At 41.4% G+C, this 15,412-nt stretch overlaps 1 protein-coding gene across 1 annotated transcript in view; it reads right to left on the bottom strand.

The window, feature by feature from the left end:
• Positions 1 to 15,412, bottom strand: part of LOC141285430 (ragulator complex protein LAMTOR1-like) — a 154,005-nt gene that overhangs the window by 103,725 nt on the left and 34,868 nt on the right. The window lies entirely within an intron of this gene.

The following is a 15,412-nucleotide window of genomic DNA, read 5'->3' as shown; positions in this document are numbered from 1 at the left end:
TCAGAAGTGGGTGTGGCAAAATGGCTCGACAGCGCCACCTTTAGACGTTCAGTGGTGTGCGCTTTCAGCTGTGATTCACGTACATGCACGGAAATCGGTACACACATGTAACACACCAATACCTACAAAAAAGCCTCTTGGAGCAAAATCCGGAACCCAACAGAAAGTCGGTTAATATTAATATTCTCAACAAAATTTGTGTCATTTTTGCCATTTTCAGGCGTCGTAATTGAACGAACTCCTCCTAGAGATTTATTCGGATCAAAGCCAAATTTGGTGAGTCTAATCTAAAGCCCTTTGTGACGTTAAATTGCGAAGATCTAGAGTTTTCATCAGAGGGCGTGTCCGTGGCGGCCTGGCAAATTTCGATGTTTCACCATAAAAAAGGAAGTTGCTATAACTCAGGCATGAAATGTCCGATCTGCCCCAAACTTCACATGTGTGATAACACTCCTGACCTGATGACATCTACATGTCCATATTCAGTTATACTCATAGCGCCACCTGCTGGCAACAGGTAGTGTCATGCTGTACTCTGCAACAAACTCCTCCTAGAAATTTATACAGATCAACACCAAAATCGGTCAGTCTAATATAAAGGCTTTAGTGATGTTAAATTGCGAAGATCTTGAGTTTTCGTTGAAGGGCGTGTCCGTGGCGGCCTGACAAATTTCGAGGTCTCGCCATGGATATAAAACTTGTTATAACTCAGCCATAAAATGTCCGATTTGCCTCAAACTTCACATGTTCGATTAACGTCCTGACCTGAACACATCTGAAAGCCAATATTCTGTTATAATCACAGCGCCACCTGTTGGTAACAGGAAATGACTTGTAGCAAACTCCTCCTACAGATTTAATGATATCAACATTAAATTTGCTCAGTCTGATCTAGAGGCCTTAGAGATGATAAATTGTGAAGATCTTGAGTTTTCGTTAAAGGGCGTGTCCGTGGCGGCGTCACAAAGTTTGATGTTTCGCCATGGACATAGAAGTTGTTATAACTCAGCCATAAAATGTCCGATCTGCCTCAAACTTCACAGGTTTGGTAAGAGTCCTGGCCTGAAGACACCTAAAGGCCAATATTCAGATATTATCATAGCGCCACCTGTTGGCAGCAATATATATAATATCTTCCACTAATTCAAATATACCAAGGTCAATCTGCACTAAACTTCATGTGTTTGATGAAAGTGCTGGCCTGAACACATCTACATGCCAATAATCAGTTATAGGCATAGCACCACCAGCTGGCAGCAGGAAATTTGGCACATTTAAGTGACTTTGAAATATTTCTCCTATTTTTACTGTATTAAAAGCATACTACCCACCATTTGCTGTGTTCCTAAAGCCACCGGTCGGCGGTGAGCCCGTGTGCGAGGGCCCGTTCATCGCTGCTTGCAGCTTTAATTAGGGCCCGAGCACCGATGGTGTGAGGACCCTATTGGATCTGCTCCGTTTCTTATTATTATTATTCTTCTTCTCCGGAATGAATCGCATTTTTGAGGGCCTAAACATACCCGAAAACTCATGAAACTTTGCACACACATCAAACCTGGCGAAAATGGACGTCTGATATGGGTTGCAGAAGTGGGTGTGGCAAAATGGCTCAATAGCGCCACCTTTACACGTTCCGCGGTGTGCGCATTCAGCTGTGATTCACGTACATGCACGCAAATCGGTACACACATGTAACTCACCAATACCTACAAAAAAGCCTCCTGGGACAAAATCCAAAACCCAACAGGAAGTCGGTTATTATTAATTTTCTTAGCAAAATTTGTGTCATTTTTGCCATTTTCAGGCGTCATACTTGAACGAACTCCTCCTAGAGATTTATTCGGATCAACACCAAATTTGGTGAGTCTAATCTAAAGCCCTTTGTGACGTTAAATTGCGAAGATCTAGAGTTTTCATCAGAGGGCGTGTCCGTGGCGGCCTCGCAAATTTCGATGTTTCGCCATGAAAAAGGAAGTTGCTATAACTCAGGCATAAAATGCCCGATCTGCCCCAAACTTCACATGTGTGATAACACTCCTGACCTGAAGACATCTACATGCCCATATTCAGTTTTACTCATAGCGCCACCTGCAGGCACCAGGAAGTGTCATGCTGTACTCTGCAACAAATTCCTCCTGGAGATTTAATCAGATCAACACCAAAATCGGTCAGTCTAATAAAAAGGCTTTAGCGATGTTAAATTGCGAAGATCTTGAGTTTTCGTTGAAGGGCGTGTCCGTGGCGGCCTGGCAAATTTCGTGGTCTCGCCATGGATATAAATCTTGTTATAACTCAGCCATAAAATGTCCGATTTGCCTCAAACTTCACATGTTCGATAAGAGTCCTGGCCTGAACCAATCTGAAGGCCTATATTCTATTATAATCACAGCGCCACCTGTTGGCAACAGGAAATGACTTGTACCAAACTCCTCCTAGAGATTTAATTATATTAACATTATATTTGGTCAGTCTGATCTCGAGGCCTTAGAGATGTTAAATTGTGAAGATCTTGAGTTTTCGTTAAAGGGCGTGTCCATGGCGGCCTGACAAAGTTTGATGTTTCGCCATGGACATAAAAGTTGTTATAACTCAGCCATAAAATGTCTGATCTGCCTCAAACTTCACATGTTTGGTAAGAGTCCTGGCCTGAAGACATCTAAAGGCCAATATACAGATATTATCATAGCGCCACCTATTGGCAGCAGGATATATCATATCTTGCACTAACTCACACATACCAAGGTCAATCTGCACCAAACTTCATATGTTTGATGAAAGTGCTGGCCTGAACATGCCAATAATCAGTTATAGCATAGCGCCACCAGCTGGCAGCAGGAAGTTTGGCACATTTAAGTGACTTTGATCTATTTTTCCTACATTTACTGAAAAAGCATACTGCCCACCGTTTGCTGTGTTCCTAAAGCCACCGGTCGGCGGTGAGCCCGTGTGCGAGGGCCCGTTCATCGCTGCTTGCAGCTTTAATTATTATTATTCTTCTTCTTCTCCAAAGTGAATCGCATTTTAGAGGACCTAAACATTCCCGAAAACTCACAAAACTTTGCACACACATCAAACCTGGCGAAAATTTACGTCTGATTTGGGTTTCAGAAGTGGGTGTGGCAAAATGGCTCGACAGCGCCACCTTTAGACGTTCAGCGGTGTGCGCTTTCAGCTGTGATTCACGTACATGCACCGAAATCGGTACACGCATGTAACTCACCAATACCTACAAAAAAGCCTCTTGGAACAAAATCCGGAACCCAACAGGAAGTCGGTTAATATTAACATTCTCAGCAAAATTTGTGTCATTTTTGCCTTTTTCAGGTGTCGTACTTGAACGAACTCCTCCTACAGATTTATTCGGATCAACGCCAAATTTGCAGAGTCTAGTCTAAAGCCCTTTGTGACGTTAAATTGTGAAGATCTAGAGTTTTCATCGGAGGGCGTGTCCGTGGCGACCTCGCAAATTTCGATGTTTCGCCATGAAAAAGGAAGTTGCTATAACTCAGGCATACAATGTCCTATCTGTCCCAAACTTCACATGTGTGATAACACTCCTGACCTGAAGACATCTAGATGCCCATGTTCAGTTATAGTCATAGCGCCACCTGCAGGCAACATGAAGTGTCATGCTGTACTCTACAACCAACTCCTCCTAGAGATTTATTCAGATCAACACCAAAATCGGTCAGTCTAATATAAAGGCCGTAGCGATGTTAAATTGTGAAGATCTTGAGTTTTCGGTAAAGGGCGTGTCCGTGGCGGCCTGACAAATTTCGAGGTCTCGCCATGGATATAAAACTTGTTATAACTCAGCCATAAAATGTCCGATTTGCCTCAAACTTCACATATTCGATAAGAGTCCTGGCCTGAACACATCTGAAGGCCAATATTCTATTATAATCACAGCGCCACCTGTTGGCAACAGGAAATGACTTGTATCAAACTCCTCCTAGAGATTTAATGATGTCAACATTATATTTGGCCATTCTGATCTAGAGGCCTTAGAGATGTTAAATTGTGAAGATCTTGAGTTTTCGTTAAAGGGCGTGTCTGTGGCGGCATGACAAAGTTTGATGTTTCGCCATAGACATATAAGTTGTTATAACTCAGCCATAAAATGTCCGATCTGCCTCAAACTTCACTGGTTTGGTAAGAGTCCTGGCCTGAAGACACCTAAAGGCCAATATTCAGATATTATCATAGCGTCACCTGTTGGCAGCAGGATATATCATATCTTTCACTAACTCAAACATACCAAGGTCAATCTGCACCAAACTTCATATGTTTGATGAAAGTGGTGGCCTGAACACATCTACATGCCAATAATCAGTTATAGGCATAGCGCCACCAGCTGGCAGCAGGAAGTTTGGCACATTTAAGTGACTTTGATCTATTTTTCCTACATTTACTGTATTAAAAGCATACTGCCCACCGTTTGCTGTTTTCCTAAAGCCACCGGTCGGCGGTGAGCCCTGGTGCGAGGGCCCGTTCATCGCTGCTTGCAGCTTTAATTAGGGCCCGAGCCCAAAAGGGCGAAGGCCCTATTGTTCTTCTAAGGATTCTTATTTGTTTTTTTTTTTTTATTTTTATTTTTTTTCAACCGTTGGGGCACTTTTGGGGGCCTTAACATACTCAAAAACTCTTGAAAATTTGCACACACGTTGGAATCTGCCGTCGTCCGGACGCCACAGAGGCTGGGACCCGGGCGTGGTTCAGGGCATCTACAGCGCCCCCTGGAACACAGTTTGAAAACTTGATGTACTGCGCACACATACTTGCACGTATTGATATGAAACTCGGTACACATATAGAACTCATCGAGCTGAACAACTTTTGTACTCTATGTCATGGGCTCCACGCAACAGGAAGTGAGATATTTAGAGCTGTTTAAAAAGCGCATGCTCTGGAATTTAACGTACTCCTCCCAGGAATTCCATGGGATTGTCACCAAACTGGGTCAGCATGATCTCAAGACATTGGGGACGCTAAATTGCGAGGAGATTTTTGATATCTCGAACGGTTTGGCCGTGGCAAGGCGACAAAGTTATGGCGAGAAATGAGAAACAGGAAGTGTCTAATAACTGTTGCACACATTGCCTGATTCTGATGAAACTTCACCAGTTTGTTCCTTGTATGATGCCGATTCCATAAATGTGACTATTATGAGTCAAAGTTATAGCGCCACCAACTGGCAGCAGGAAACGTGTCATTTTCAAAATGCTTTGAAATCAGCCTCTTAATTTTACTCGATTTTCTTTAAACTTCATCAAAATCATGTCAAAACACGGCCGATAAGAATATGTAAAGGGGTCGATGATAAATCAAATGCTGTTGCCATGGCAACGTGTCAAACTTTAAAATTACATTCCTGTCTTTTCGAGGCAGATAACATGCTTAGAATTTCATGAAACTCAACACACACATCAATATTAATGATAGTTAGACACTGGCAAAAGGTCATAAATGGGCGTGGAGCAGGCACTCTATAGCGCCATCTTTTGACAAAAGTTGGGGGGTTAGTTTTTCCTACAGTCACCAAACTCTGTACATATATTGTTCTCATCAATCTGGACAACTTTCTAAATCAAACTCATTAGCTAAGACCAACAGAAAGCCGGCTATTTTGATTTGAAGGTGGATTTTTTGAAAAATCAGGTAGTAAACAAATTCACACTACTCCTAAGAACAACCAGCTGTTCACACCAAACTTTTTTAACATGAAGAGAAGATTCTGAAGATGTTAAATTGCGAGCGGATTTTGGATATCTCGAACGGTGTTGACGTGGTGATTTTTTAAAGATATAGTAAAAAACATAACCCTAATTTTTTATATCTTTAAAGTGCAGCATCCAAACTCTTTAAAACTTTTTTTCACACAGAGATCTAATCATTCTGAGCAAGTGCTGGAAATATTAATTTTATACAAGCTTCAATGAATTAAAGAAAATTAAAAAAATAACTCAGAAACCTGCTGTCACTCTGGTGAATGTCTCTACAGTATGTGTGTGCGTTCAGTCAGGCACAGAGAAGCTCATTATTGCAGGGGGGGGAGGGGTGAGAGGCAGAGAGGGTGACAGAGTAGAGAGCCATCCTACAGACCATCTTTGAACAAAAAATGCACATATGTATTTTAATTACATAAATATGTCTGATCTTTGAGAGTCTGATATTTTGAGAAAATATAAAGGGTCACTTTGTCTTTCATTGTTCGTATTTTGCAGTTGTTGTTTTTTATTTATTTTTTACTTAACTGTACCATGAACTTGTCCTATTCAGTCACATAGCAAAAGATTTAAAAAAATACAACTTTTTAGCATGATCAATTTATCTTCATTGATAGACAATATTTACATAGTGTTATTTATTGAATATAAAATAATAATAATAAAAAATTATGACAAACTTTGACAACAAAACAAACGTTACTGTTATCTCTTCAAAACATCTGAAAACCATAATTTTAAGATCAGTTATAAATATATATATATTACCCCGTTAAAATACTAAACTTGATTTTTAAAGATATTTTGAAAGAATGAAGAGTTTATAGAGCACTTTATTGTGTATTGCTGTACACCCACATGAACTGTGTTCATGTTCATGTTAATTCACAGTACATAAACTTTATATGAATACTTTTTTTTAGCTTAATATTAATTAACATTAATAAATGCTATTTATTTATTGGTCATGTTAACTAATATAGTTAATTTTAACAAATGAAACTGGATGGCAACATTTTATATTTTGTGTGTATGTGTCTGTGTGTTGATTTTAAAGTGTAACCCTTTCAATTCTGTAAACTTAAAATCCAAACTAGCAGAGGATTACTGTGAATGCATGTGCCAACTGGGCACCGTCTTCCTTATTGATTCTTAGTTATGTAGCACTTAAGAGTGATGTCTTATAACAGGAGTCACCAGCAAAGCAATATCCACACAAAAATTGTACAGATAGGTAACAATGACATTTAAGCAGAAGTGGTGGATGTAAAGGAAGCAATAATAACATTTTGCTATCATCATGAATCATGTTCTTATCATCATTTGTAGCATACTGGTTCACAGTTGGCATTTATCTGAAGTCCTTGCATTGATTGCATTTAGTTAAATCAACATTATATTTGGTCAGTCTGATCTTGAAGCCTTAGAGATGTTAAATTGTGAAGATCTTGAGTTTTCATTAAAGGGCATGTCCGTGGTGGCCTGACAAAGTTTGATGTTTCTGCATAGACATAGAAGTGGTTATAACTTAGCCTGAAAATGTCTGATCTGCCACAAAATTCACAGGTTTGGTAAGAGTCCTGGCCTGAAGACACCTAAAGACCAATATTCAGATATTATCATAGCGCCACCTGTTGGCAGCAGGATATCTCATATATTTCACTAACTCAAACATGCCAAGGTCAATCTGCACCAAACTTCATATGTTTGATAATAGTGCTGGCCTGAACACATCTACATGCCAATAATCAGTTATAGGCATTGTGCCACCAGCTGGCAGCGGCAAGTTTGGCACATTTAAGTGACTTTGACATATTTCTCCTACATTTACTGTATTAAAAGCATACTGCCCACCGTTTGCTGTTTTCCTGAAGCCACCGGTCGGCGGTGAGCCCGGGTGCGAGGGCCCGTTCATCGCTGCTCGCAGCTTTAATTAGGGCCCGAGCACCGATGGTGTGAGGACCCTATTGAATCTGCTCCGTTTATTATTATTATTATTATTAGGGCCCGAGCACCGATGGTGTGAGGACCCTATTGGATCTGCTTCGTTTATTAGGGCCCGAGCACCGATGGTGTGAGGACCCTATTGGATCTGCTTCGTTTATTATTATTATTATTATTATTATTCTTCTCCAAAATGAATCGCATTTTTGAGGGCTTAGACATACCCGAAAACTCATGAAACTTCGCACACACATCAGACCTGGCGAAAATTTACGTCTGATATGGGTTGCAGAAGTGGGTGTGGCAAAATGGCTCGATAGCGCCACCTTTACACGTTCCGCGGTGTGCGCTTTCAGTTGTGATTCACGTACATGCACGAAAATCGGTACACACATCTAGCTCACCAATACCTACAAAAAAGCCTCTTGGAGCAAAATTTGACACCCAACAGGAAGTCGGTTATTTTTAATTTTCTTAGCAAAATTTGTGTAATTTTTGCCATTTTCAGGCGTCATACTTGAACGAACTCCTCCTAGAGATTTATTCGGATCAACGGCAAATTTGGTGAGTCTAATCTAAAGCCCTTTGTGACGTTAAATTGCGAAGATCTAGAGTTTTCATCGGAGGGCGTGTCCGTGGCGGCCTGGCAAATTTCGATGCTTCGCCATAAAAAAGGAAGTTGCTATAACTCAGGCATAAAATGCCCGATCTGCCCCAAACTTCACATGTGTGATAACACTCCTGACCTGATGACATCTATATGCCCATATTCAGTTTTACTCATAGCGCCACCTGCTGGCACCAGGAAGTGTCATGCTGTACTCTGCAACAAACTCCTCCAAAAGATTTAATCAGATCAACACCAAAATCTGTCAGTCTAATATAAAGGCCTTAATGATGTTAAATTGCGAAGATCTTGAGTTTTCGTTGAAGGGTGTGTCCGTGGCGACCTGGCAAATTTCGTGGTCTCGCCATGGATATAAAACTTGTTATAACTCAGCCATAAAATGTCCGATTTGCCTCAAACTTCACATGTTCGATAAGAGTCCTGGCCTGAACCAATCTGAAGGCCTATATTCTATTATAATCACAGCGCCACCTGTTGGCAATAGGAAATGACTTGTACCAAACTCCTCCTAGAGATTTAATGATATCAACATCATATTTGGTCAGTCTGATCTCGAGGCCTTAGAGATGTTAAATTGTGAAGATCTTGAGTTTTCGTTAAAGGGCGTGTCCATGGCGGCCTGACAAAGTTTGATGTTTCGCCATGGACATAAAAGTTGTTATAACTCAGCCATAAAATGTCCGATCTGCCTCAAACTTCACATGTTTGGTAAAAGTCCTGGCCTGAAGACATCTAAAGGCCAATATACAGATATCATTATAGCGCCACCTATTGGCAGCAGGATATATTATATCTTGCACTAACTCACACATACCAAGGTCAATCTGCACCAAACTTCATATGTTTGATCAAAGTGCTGGCCTGAACACATCTACATGCCAATAATCAGTTATAGGCATAGCGCCACCAGCTGGCAGCAGGAAGTTTGGCACATTTAAGTGACTTTGATCTATTTTTCCTACATTTACTGTATTAAAAGCATACTGCCCACCGTTTGCTGTGTTCCTAAAGCCACCGGTCGGCGGTGAGCCCGTGTGCGAGGGCCCGTTCATCGCTGCTTGCAGCTTTAATTATTATTATTATTATTATTATTCTTCTCCAAAATGAATCGCATTTTTGAGGGCTTAGACATACCCGAAAACTCATGAAACTTCGCACACACATCAGACCTGGCGAAAATTTACGTCTGATATGGGTTGCAGAAGTGGGTGTGGCAAAATGGCTCGACAGCGCCACCTTTACACGTTCCGCGGTGTGCGCTTTCAGTTGTGATTCACGTACATGCACGAAAATCGGTACACACATCTAGCTCACCAATACCTACAAAAAAGCCTCTTGGAGCAAAATTTGACACCCAACAGGAAGTCGGTTATTTTTAATTTTCTTAGCAAAATTTGTGTAATTTTTGCCATTTTCAGGCGTCATACTTGAACGAACTCCTCCTAGAGATTTATTCGGATCAACGGCAAATTTGGTGAGTCTAATCTAAAGCCCTTTGTGACGTTAAATTGCGAAGATCTAGAGTTTTCATCGGAGGGCGTGTCCGTGGCGGCCTGGCAAATTTCGATGTTTCGCCATGAAAAAGGAAGTTGCTATAACTCAGGCATAAAATGCCCGATCTGCCCCAAACTTCACATGTGTGATAACACTCCTGACCTGATGACATCTACATGCCCATATTCAGTTTTACTCATAGCGCCACCTGCTGGCACCAGGAAGTGTCATGCTGTACTCTGCAACAAACTCCTCCAAAAGATTTAATCAGATCAACACCAAAATCTGTCAGTCTAATATAAAGGCCTTAATGATGTTAAATTGCGAAGATCTTGAGTTTTCGTTGAAGGGTGTGTCCGTGGCGACCTGGCAAATTTCGTGGTCTCGCCATGGATATAAAACTTGTTATAACTCAGCCATAAAATGTCCGATTTGCCTCAAACTTCACATGTTCGATAAGAGTCCTGGCCTGAACCAATCTGAAGGCCTATATTCTATTATAATCACAGCGCCACCTGTTGGCAATAGGAAATGACTTGTACCAAACTCCTCCTAGAGATTTAATGATATCAACATTATATTTGGTCAGTCTGATCTCGAGGCCTTAGAGATGTTAAATTGTGAAGATCTTGAGTTTTCGTTAAAGGGCGTGTCCATGGCGGCCTGACAAAGTTTGATGTTTCGCCATGGACATAAAAGTTGTTATAACTCAGCCATAAAATGTCCGATCTGCCTCAAACTTCACATGTTTGGTAAAAGTCCTGGCCTGAAGACATCTAAAGGCCAATATACAGATATCATTATAGCGCCACCTATTGGCAGCAGGATATATCATATCTTGCACTAACTCACACATACCAAGGTCAATCTGCACCAAACTTCATATGTTTGATCAAAGTGCTGGCCTGAACACATCTACATGCCAATAATCAGTTATAGGCATAGCGCCACCAGCTGGCAGCAGGAAGTTTGGCACATTTAAGTGACTTTGATCTATTTTTCCTACATTTACTGTATTAAAAGCATACTGCCCACCGTTTGCTGTGTTCCTAAAGCCACCGGTCGGCGGTGAGCCCGTGTGCGAGGGCCCGTTCATCGCTGCTTGCAGCTTTAATTATTATTATTATTATTATTCTCCAAAATGAATCGCATTTTTGAGGGCTTAGACATACCCGAAAACTCATGAAACTTCGCACACACATCAGACCTGGCGAAAATTTACGTCTGATATGGGTTGCAGAAGTGGGTGTGGCAAAATGGCTCGATAGCGCCACCTTTACACGTTCCGCGGTGTGCGCTTTCAGTTGTGATTCACGTACATGCACGAAAATCGGTACACACATGTAGCTCACCAATACCTACAAAAAAGCCTCTTGGAGCAAAATTTGACACCCAACAGGAAGTCGGTTATTTTTAATTTTCTTAGCAAAATTTGTGTAATTTTTGCCATTTTCAGGCGTCATACTTGAACGAACTCCTCCTAGAGATTTATTCGGATCAACGGCAAATTTGGTGAGTCTAATCTAAAGCCCTTTGTGACGTTAAATTGCGAAGATCTAGAGTTTTCATCGGAGGGCGTGTCCGTGGCGGCCTGGCAAATTTCGATGCTTCGCCATGAAAAAGGAAGTTGCTATAACTCAGGCATAAAATGCCCGATCTGCCCCAAACTTCACATGTGTGATAACACTCCTGACCTGATGACATCTATATGTCCATATTCAGTTATACTCATAGCGCCACCTGCTGGCAACAGGAAGTGTCATGCTGTACTCTGCAACAAACTCCTCCAAAAGATTTAATCAGATCAACACCAAAATCGGTCAGTCTAATAAAAAGGCTTTAGCGATGTTAAATTGCGAAGATCTTGAGTTTTCGTTGAAGGGTGTGTCCGTGGCGGCCTGGCAAATTTCGTGGTCTCGCCATGGATATAAAACTTGTTATAACTCAGCCATAAAATGTCCGATTTGCCTCAAACTTTACATGTTCGATAAGAGTCCTGGCCTGAACCAATCTGAAGGCCTATATTCTATTATAATCACAGCGCCACCTGTTGGCAATAGGAAATGACTTGTACCAAACTCCTCCTAGAGATTTAATGATATCAACATTATATTTGGTCAGTCTGATCTCGAGGCCTTAGAGATGTTAAATTGTGAAGATCTTGAGTTTTCGTTAAAGGGCGTGTCCATGGCGGCCTGACAAAGTTTGATGTTTCGCCATGGACATAAAAGTTGTTATAACTCAGCCATAAAATGTCCGATCTGCCTCAAACTTCACATGTTTGGTAAAAGTCCTGGCCTGAAGACATCTAAAGGCCAATATACAGATATTATTATAGCGCCACCTATTGGCAGCAGTATATATCATATCTTGCACTAACTCACACATACCAAGGTCAATCTGCACCAAACTTCATATGTTTGATCAAAGTGCTGGCCTGAACACATCTACATGTCAATAATCAGTTATAGGCATAGCGCCACCAGCTGGCAGCAGGAAGTTTGGCACATTTAAGTGACTTTGATGTATTTTTCCTACATTTACTGTATTAAAAGCATACTGCCCACCGTTTGCTGTGTTCCTAAAGCCACCGGTCGGCGGTGAGCCCGTGTGCGAGGGCCCGTTCATCGCTGCTTGCAGCTTTAATTAGGGCCCGAGCACCGATGGTGTGAGGACCCTATTGGATCTGCTCCGTTTATTATTATTATTATTATTATTATTATTATTATTATTATTATTATTCTCCAAAATGAATCGCATTTTAGAGGGCCTGAACATGCCCGAAAAGTCACGAAACTTTGCACACACATCAAACCTGGCGAAAATTTACGTCTGATATGGGGTTCAGAAGTGGGTGTGGCAAAATGGCTCGACAGCGCCACCTTTAGACGTTCAGCGGTGTGCGCTTTCAGCTGTGATTCACGTACATGCACGAAAATAGGTACACACATGTAACACACCAATACCTACAAAAAAGCCTCTTGGAGCAAAATTTGACACCCAACAGGAAGTCGGTTATTTTTAATTTTCTCAGCAAAATTTGTGTCATTTTTGCCATTTTCAGGCGTCGTACTTGAACGAACTCCTCCTAGAGATTGATTCGGATCAATGCCGAATTTGGTGAGTCCAATCTAAAGCCCTTTGTGACATTAAATTGTGAAGATCTAGAGTTTTCATCGGAGGGCGTGTCCGTGGCGGCCTCGCAAATTTCGATGTTTCGCCATGAAAAAGGAAGTTGCTATAACTTAGGCATAAAATGTCCGATCTGTCCCAAACTTCACATGTGTTATAACACTCCTGACCTGAAGACATCTACATGCCCATATTCAGTTTTACTCATAGCGCCACCTGCAGGCACCAGGAAGTGTCATGCTGTACTCTGCAACAAATTCCTCCTGGAGATTTAATCAGATCAACACCAAAATCGGTCAGTCTAATAAAAAGGCTTTAGCGATGTTAAATTGTGAAGATCTTGAGTTTTCGTTGAAGGGCGTGTCCGTGGCGGCCTGGCAAATTTCGTGGTCTCGCCATGGATATAAATCTTGTTATAACTCAGGCCATAAAATGTCCGATTTGCCTCAAACTTCACATATTCGATAAGAGTCCTGGCCTGAACACATCTCAAGGCCAACATTCTATTATAATCACAGCGCCACCTGTTGGCAACAGGAAATGACTTGTATCAAACTCCTCTTAGAGATTTAATGATATTAACATTATATTTGGTCATTCTGATCTAGAGGCCTTAAAGATGTTAAAGTGCGAAGATCTTGAGTTTTCGTTAAAGGGCGTGTCTGTGGCGGCCTGACAAAGTTTGATGTTTCGCCATGGACATAAAAGTTGTTATAACTCAGCCATAAAATGTCCGATCTGCCTCAAACTTCACATGTTTGGTAAGAGTCCTGGCCTGAAGACATCTAAAGGCCAATATACAGATATTATTTTAGCACCACCTATTGGCAGCAGGATATATCATATCTTGCACTAACTCACACATACCAAGGTCAATCTGCACCAAACTTCATATGTTTGATGAAAGTGCTGGCCTGAACACATCTACATGCCAATAATCAGTTATAGGCATAGCGCCACCAGCTGGCAGCAGGAAATTTGGCACATTTAAGTGACTTTGACATATTTCTCCTATTTTTACTGTATTAAAAGCAGACTACCCACCATTTGCTGTGTTCGTAAAGCCACCGGTCGGCGGTGAGCCCGTGTGCGAGGGCCCGTTCATCGCTGCTTGCAGCTTTAATTATTATTATTATTATTATTATTCTCCAAAATGAATCGCATTTTTGAGGGCTTAGACATACCCGAAAACTCATGAAACTTTGCACACACATCAAACCTGGCGAAAATTTACGTCTGATATGGGTTTCAGAAGTGGGTGTGGCAAAATGGCTCGACAGCGCCACCTTTAGACGTTCAGCGGTGTGCGCTTTCAGCTGTGATTCACGTACATGCACGGAAATCGGTACACACATGTAACACACGAATACCTACAAAAAAGCCTCTTGGAGCAAAATCCGGAACCCAACAGGAAGTCGGTTAATATTAATATTCTCAACAAAATTTGTGTCATTTTTGCCATTTTCAGGCGTCATACTTGAACGAACTCCTCCTAGAGATTTATTCGGATCAACGCCAAATTTGCAGAGTCTAGTCTAAAGCCCTTTGTGACGTTAAATTGTGAAGATCTAGAGTTTTCATCGGAGGGCGTGTCCATGGCGGCCTCGCAAATTTCGATGTTTCGCCATGAAAAAGGAAGTTGCTATAACTCAGGCATACAATGTCCGATCTGTCCCAAACTTCTCATGTGTGATAACACTCCTGACCTGATGACATCTACATGCCCATATTCAGTTTTACTCATAGCGCCACCTGCTGGCAACAGGAAGTGTCATTCTGTACTCTGCAACAAACTCCTCCAAGAGATTTAATCAGATCAACACCAAAATCGGTCAGTCTAATAATAAGGCTTTAGTGATGTTAAATTGCGAAGATCTTGAGTTTTTGTTGAAGGGCGTGTCCGTGGCAGCCTGACAAATTTCGAGGTCTCGCCATGGATATAAAACTTGTTATAACTCAGCCATAAAATGTCCGATTTGCCTCAAACTTCACATATTCGATAAGAGTCCTGGCCTGAATACATCTGAAGGCCAATATTCTATTACAATCACAGCGCCACCTGTTGGCAACAGGAAATGACTTGTATCAAACTCCTCCTAGAGATTTAATGATATCAACATTATATTTGGTCAGTCTGATCTAGAGGCCTTAGAGATGTTAAATTGCGAAGATCTTGAGTTTTCGTTAAAGGGCGTGTCTGTGGCTGCATGACAAAGTTTGATGTTTCGCCATGGACATAGAAGTTGTTATAACTCAGCCATAAAATGTCCGATCTGCCTCAAACTTCACAGGTTTGGTGAGAGTCCTGGCCTGAAGACACCTAAAGACCAATATTCAGATATTATCATAGCGCCACCTGTTGGCAGCAGGATATATCATATCTTTCACTAACTCAAACATACCAAGGTCAATCTGCACCAAACTTCATATGTTTGATGAAAGTGGTGGCCTGAACACATCTACATGTCAATAATCAGTTATAGGCATA

Source organism: Garra rufa, chromosome 14, assembly GCF_049309525.1.
Source record: "Garra rufa chromosome 14, GarRuf1.0, whole genome shotgun sequence".
Taxonomy (NCBI): Eukaryota; Metazoa; Chordata; class Actinopteri; order Cypriniformes; family Cyprinidae; genus Garra; species Garra rufa.
The sequence above is the reverse complement of the archived record's forward strand: the minus strand, read 5'-3'. Positions and strand labels throughout refer to the sequence as shown.